Source organism: Phlebotomus papatasi, chromosome 2 (assembly GCF_024763615.1).
Source record: "Phlebotomus papatasi isolate M1 chromosome 2, Ppap_2.1, whole genome shotgun sequence".
In the NCBI taxonomy this organism is placed as follows: Eukaryota; Metazoa; Arthropoda; class Insecta; order Diptera; family Psychodidae; genus Phlebotomus; species Phlebotomus papatasi.
The window spans coordinates 77,779,072-77,785,071 of record NC_077223.1 but is presented as its reverse complement, the minus strand read 5'-3'; the positions used below and the strand labels follow the sequence as shown (position 1 = coordinate 77,785,071).

General features: G+C 32.9%; 1 protein-coding gene across 3 annotated transcripts in view; it reads left to right on the top strand.

Moving 5' to 3' along the window:
* Positions 1-6,000, top strand: part of LOC129804525 (calcium release-activated calcium channel protein 1) — a 36,994-nt gene continuing 30,994 nt past the window's right edge. The window contains exon 1 of one of the 3 annotated variants that reach the window (XM_055851881.1): positions 1-617. The gene's annotated coding sequence lies outside the window, so the exon portion shown is untranslated. Of the gene's footprint in view, positions 618-1,108; positions 1,306-4,630; positions 5,128-6,000 lie in introns of those variants that run through there. The other 2 variants (XM_055851882.1, XM_055851880.1) reach the window with 2 other exon arrangements.

Below are 6,000 nucleotides of genomic sequence, written 5' to 3'. Positions count from 1 at the left end.
GAGAATCCCACATGCACAGTGCTTTTGAACTTATCAGACGTCGGACGCATTTGTTCTGAACGCTTGATCTGTTCTCGCGACGCGATTTTCACCGATTTTTTTTGTGAAAGCACGTGAACCTAAGTTAATTTTAAGTGAATTTGTTTTCTTCTGATAAAAAAAAGAATATTCTGCTCCAGATAAAATCGTCATTATATTGAACTAGTAAAATGTTAACTCTAACAAACTTTTCCCTTGCAATGAAAATCAATCGTCACATCGACATTCAGAACTAAATCTGAAGAGGAAGACAAATTCAGTATCGAATAATTACAAATTGACAGTGAGCCAAAAAAAAAAAGAAAATTTTGTGAAAGAAAAGTGAGACACGAGAAGTGACAATAAATTCAAGTATTATTTTTTTTTCGTCAGTATACAATAAACGGTGGTTTTTGTCGAGAAAGTCGAGTAGCACGAAAATATGTTCTAACATTCCATAGAGCTTTTTCCGTCTTCAGCAAAGTGATTCCGTGTATTTTCCCGCCATAATTTCGCGTCCCTTATCAACCTCCTAAATCTTTAGTGCTTCCCGCGTTTTTTCTCTGTTACATATTTGCTCCGATTGACTACAGGAAGTGGTAAATATGACAATTTTCTCAACATTAACACGCAAACATATTGAATTCTTATACATCTTATACATATCGCAAAGCATTTATTTTATTTATAGTCCTAAAAATTTCAATCTTAAGGTCTCATTTATGGTTTGAGTTGCACATGGAATCATTGATTACACATAAGATTTATTCATGTGAGATTTTTTAAATAGATTTTTTTTTGTTGTTGTGGGATGACACGAATATTCTCTGTTAATTACGTGCAATTCAATTGAATTTTAATTACTTTATACAAGAAGTAGAAGTCCGCCCACTTTGTAAAGTACACACTACTGCTTTGTCTCATTTACTCACTTTTCCTTCATGGAGTAGGAAAAAAAATACCAATGATATCGCATTGTTGACAGTAACTAAAACCACAATTAAATACATCTATTTTCCTTTTGCAAATAACTTCAAAACACAACATTTATTTTTGCATGCAATTAGATGTGATGAGATTTTTTCTTCTCAGAACATATTTTTCACTCCTCAAGTAACCAGTAGCTTGTGTGGAGTGCAGTAGTTGTTGAAGTTATTAATTGTACTCTGAACTTTTGCTTTTTTATATATTTTCAAGTGACTTCTTTGGCATTCGTTGATGAGGTTAAGTGGCAAAGTTATAATGTTTTCTCTCTGTCTTCTTCTACCATTCAATTATATCTTAGTGGTGAGAAAGAAAAAAAAACAGACTGAGTTTCAATTGATAAGAAAACAATTCAAGTTGTTATTTTCACCTCAATTCACACTGTTTATGATGTGGGCGAAATATGAAAAGAAGAATACACTAATTTTATTGAACATTTACGTGATATTCAAACACAATGATTTCATTTAGAGCCTTGGTTTATTTTTACTTTAACTGAATAGTTTCTCCTCCCCCGCCCCCATTGCTGTAATATATCCCTAACAGAATTGTCGTTATCATAATAATTGTATCGGTATAGTAACCGACACTAAAAACTTATATTTAATAGCCACTCGAATAAGTCCTTCTTCAGAATATTGATTTAACGTCAATTGCAAATGACCCTAATAAATGCACTAGTATGGGTTTGAAATAGGGTGGAAACTTCATAAACAGCTTCTAACAAAATTTATTGAAGAAAATGATTAATTTTGTAAAAGGGTAATCTTCCACAAAGGTGAAGAATTAACTTTTCTTCCAAGTTGGTACATATAAAAGGGTTCACATGAATCGTCAAAGTACAGTAAGAACTTTTAATATACCTTACTTTCGATTTTCACGGACTTTTTCACCTTTTTAATAGAGGGGAAAAATCAAAGAGAATTGAAAATATAAATTTGTACAACATTAAAAAAAAACTACAGTGAATTAAGGAATAATTAGGGTCAAAGGAACACCTATTGGCTCCGTTCGGTAATAACCTTTCGAAGAGACAAATCCTGCCCGCTCACAAGTAGATTTTGATTCTCCAATAGTGTCTTGGATGAAAGGTAAATGGAGCTCTATTTGCACAAAAAGTCGTTGAAGTTCGAAGAATTCAAATTCAATTTCGAATTTTCATACTAAATTTTCGAACAAGTTGGGGAAAATTTATCAAATATCACACTAAAAAGCTGGCAAAAGAGTTACTCAGTGATTATGGGGTGATTGCATAATGGGACAAGAACAGTAATCGTTGTTGTTCAGTTTTTTTCCTCACAAAAATGTGAAGACCGTCACATTTTGACACTTGAGAACTTCGAAATTCGAACAGGATGTATCTCATCCACCTTGCGGAATTATCAAGAAATAAGAAAGTCTCTTTTTTGGAACTTCAAATAGATTTTCGAATTTTTCAAGATCTACTTCTGTACGGAAAGATCCACTCCAAAGCCAAGACAAACTTTTCGAAAATCTACCAGAAACCTAAGGTGCAAGTTCACGTACTCTCCGCTTTAGCGCAGATTGTTCTGCCATTTAGAATTTCGGTATTCGTGACACTTCAATCGTCAACAATGTCAACAAAAGTGTGCAAACGTGTGAAAAGAAAGTGAATTTTTGTGGAATTTCAGAATGGCTGAAGGCTTTAATTGCAGTTTCAATAAAATAAATGTCCTTTTCATGAACTTGCACACTTTTGTATAACTCGTCAGTTTAAATTTTCGAAACTCCAACAGGTTTTTAAGTAAGTTTTCTCTGATATCTTTGAATCGGTAGAGCAAAAAACTCAACCGGAGAGAGCTCTCAAATTCGGAAGGTTATTGCTGAACGAGAGGATTGACACTTTCCTGAGAATTGTACAGTAATAACTTTCACGATTTGAGAGATCTCTCCGGTTGAGGCTTTTCCTATACCGATTCGAAGGTATATCAGAGAGGACTTACCTAAAAACCCGATAGAAGTTCGAACGTTCTAACCTACGAGTTTTACAAAAATGAGCAAGTTTATCAAAAGGACATTATTTTAATGAAATAGCAATTCAAACGTACTGCCATCTTTAAATTCCACAAATGTTCTCAAATATTCACTTTTTGCACCAAACATTTACACAGTGTTGTTGGCATTGTTGAAGATCGAAGAGTCAAGAATATCGAAATTCAAAATGGCAGACCAATCAGCGCTAAAGCGGCGAGTACGTGAACTTGCACTTTAGGCTTGATAGAAATTCGAATAGATTTGGCTTGGCTTTGAAGTGGCCTTGTCTCTTCGAAAGGTTATTACTGAACGGAGTCTTTGGCACTCTATTTTGTACCATTTGGGGGGATATGAAATTTGAATAGCTATCCTTATAGGAAGAAGTAGATTAATGAAAAACCGTTATATATATATGTTGCGGCCACTAAAATGATGGCCGGACTTTCCGGTTACTTGTGGCCCGGTGACCTTTAAGTGGTACTGATGGCTGGGGGGGACGGCTGTGGCCTTTATTTAGTGCCTTCAGTGAGACACCTGGACTATTTGCCAATCCCCCTTCGCCGAAATTAAGGGAAATTAGGGTACCTTTGAATTGGGGCAGCTTTGAAACGAAGCTTTTTCTCCATTTTTAAATAGAATTCTGATCCTTATCATCATACAGTTTAACTTCACAATTGGTTTGTGGAACTAAATTTTATTATGAAAACGTTCTGTTCCATTAGAAAATAGAAAAAAAAATCTATTTTAAAGTTGCCCCAATTTAAACAAGCCCCACTTCCCTTACTCGCATTTTATTAGATACAACAATTTAAGTTTCAGTATTATCTCGAAATTTCCAATAGGTGTTTCATGCCGAACAGGTGTTCCTTCGACTCTAAAAACCTTGAAAATTAAAAAAAGAAAAACAAGGAAACTTACTATTTTGCACATATGATGCTTTTCTTGTAATATCCACAAATATATTCTAAACTAGACCGGCTCGAATGAACAAAATATATTGTTTACTTTTCACTGAACTTAAAACTTTATCCTAAAGGTGTCTGCCTGATTAGAGATGTCAAATTAAGTCTGAAAATAAAAAAAAAAAAACATTAAATTAAAAATTATTTTCGACAGGTATAACTTATTATTAATTTGAGGTTATGTTTCACAACTAATAATTATTAGAAATAAAAGTGCAAGTTTTAGAATTCCAATCAATAATCTCACATATTAATTAAAACTAAACTATAGTGAGATTTTTTTTGTTTTAGATTTATGATAAAATTCTTTCAATTAGAATTCTCAATGAGATAAAATTACAATTGTTCGTCGTGTGTGAAACGCATCATCACACTTACGGGGTGTCTCACAAATATAATTACACTTTCCGGATCAGTAAGTCCGGGAAAATAGAGTGCATGACGAAAAAGCTTTCCCCAGGTGCTAATCCTGAATCACTCTGTAGTTATGTGCTTCAATAAATTAATTATTAAGTAAAAAAGCACTCTCGATTCACCCTATTCCTCATTCTCTCTCACAGAGTTATGATATAACCAAAATGATCTAACACTACACGAATATTAAGTGAAGTTTAATTGTATTTCAATAACTACTCCCAATTCAAATCAGTCAATTAGTATTCATAGGATCGACTCAGTGTTAATCTTATAAGTCTGACTAGTTTCCATTTTTATTATTCCCACCTCTTTCAGATCGTCCAAAGCTCATTTTTCACCAGCAACAAGTAAATTTCGTCGTTGTCATTAGCGCTAAAAGCTCATTCGATTTTTTTCTCTCTCCTCACATTGTTGGTGCTTCTACCACCTCGAGTACATTCTTTAAAGTGGCCAGGAAATATTTTTCGTGTCTCTGAATACAAAATACACCATTAATTGGGATATTCCACTTCAAGTACGCTGTGATTGTTATACAAGAAAATTCGCAAGAGTGTGAGCATGAAAAATTGAATGAAAATTCAGTACCATTTCGTGCTTGTGAAAGAATTACCAGCAATTTTTCCTCCATGCACCACACAAATTGCATGGAAAATTGTAATTTAGTGAATTGTTCTACAACAAAAAAAGACTGGTTTTGTGGTAAAATAAAAATAAATACGATCAATGATACCAGATGCACTACTAAAAAATAGTGAGTCATCTTCAACAGACATCGTATTATTAATGCATCCATATGAATGATTTTAATCCATTCTTTTCTGCAATATGAAATTAATTACATTGTGGGTGAAATGAATTTCCTAGCAATGTGACATTATATAACAAAAGTGAGAGGAGAAAAAAAATGAGGAAAAATTTCACGTGCCAATAATTCACGACTTATGCTGTGCATATCGCAAATCAATTCTCAAAAGACCTTCAACTTCAACCACATCTCATTTTGCACGTTCATCTCTGTTTTTTTTCTTCATTTCTTTTCGTTACTTTTTGCACTTTCAGCTAGATTTTCTCAACAAATTCTTTACCAGTCATCCTTACTTACTTTCCCACAAAAAAAAAAAACATAAATAAATAAAAAAAATATATCACTCAGGTGTAAGTATAGGTACAAAATAAAACAGCTTTAACGAGACAATTTCCCCATATAGCAGATAACAACGTCAGATGAAGGCGGAAGGTTTTTCTTTCTTCTATTTCGGAAAATTCTCAATGTTTTCGCTCAATTTGCATATTTTTATTTCACAACATTTTTCTTTAAGTGGTGTGAGAGAGGAAAAAACACGCTTCAGGCTTATTCTCATATTTTCATACATGATTTATTCAACACTCTTTATGGCGACTTTTGTAATTATTGACGCAATCTTTCATCTCTGATATTCATTAGTAAAAAAATTCACATTAAAAATTCAGTTAAAAAAAAAACAAAATGCAGCATGAATTTTAAACACATTTTTCATTGTGAGTTTAAAAAATTATGCAAAAGCGGTTAAGTTCAATGGCACTTGCAGTATACAAATTCCAATATCAATAATACAATATGTTGTAATTGTTAAAATTAAATATT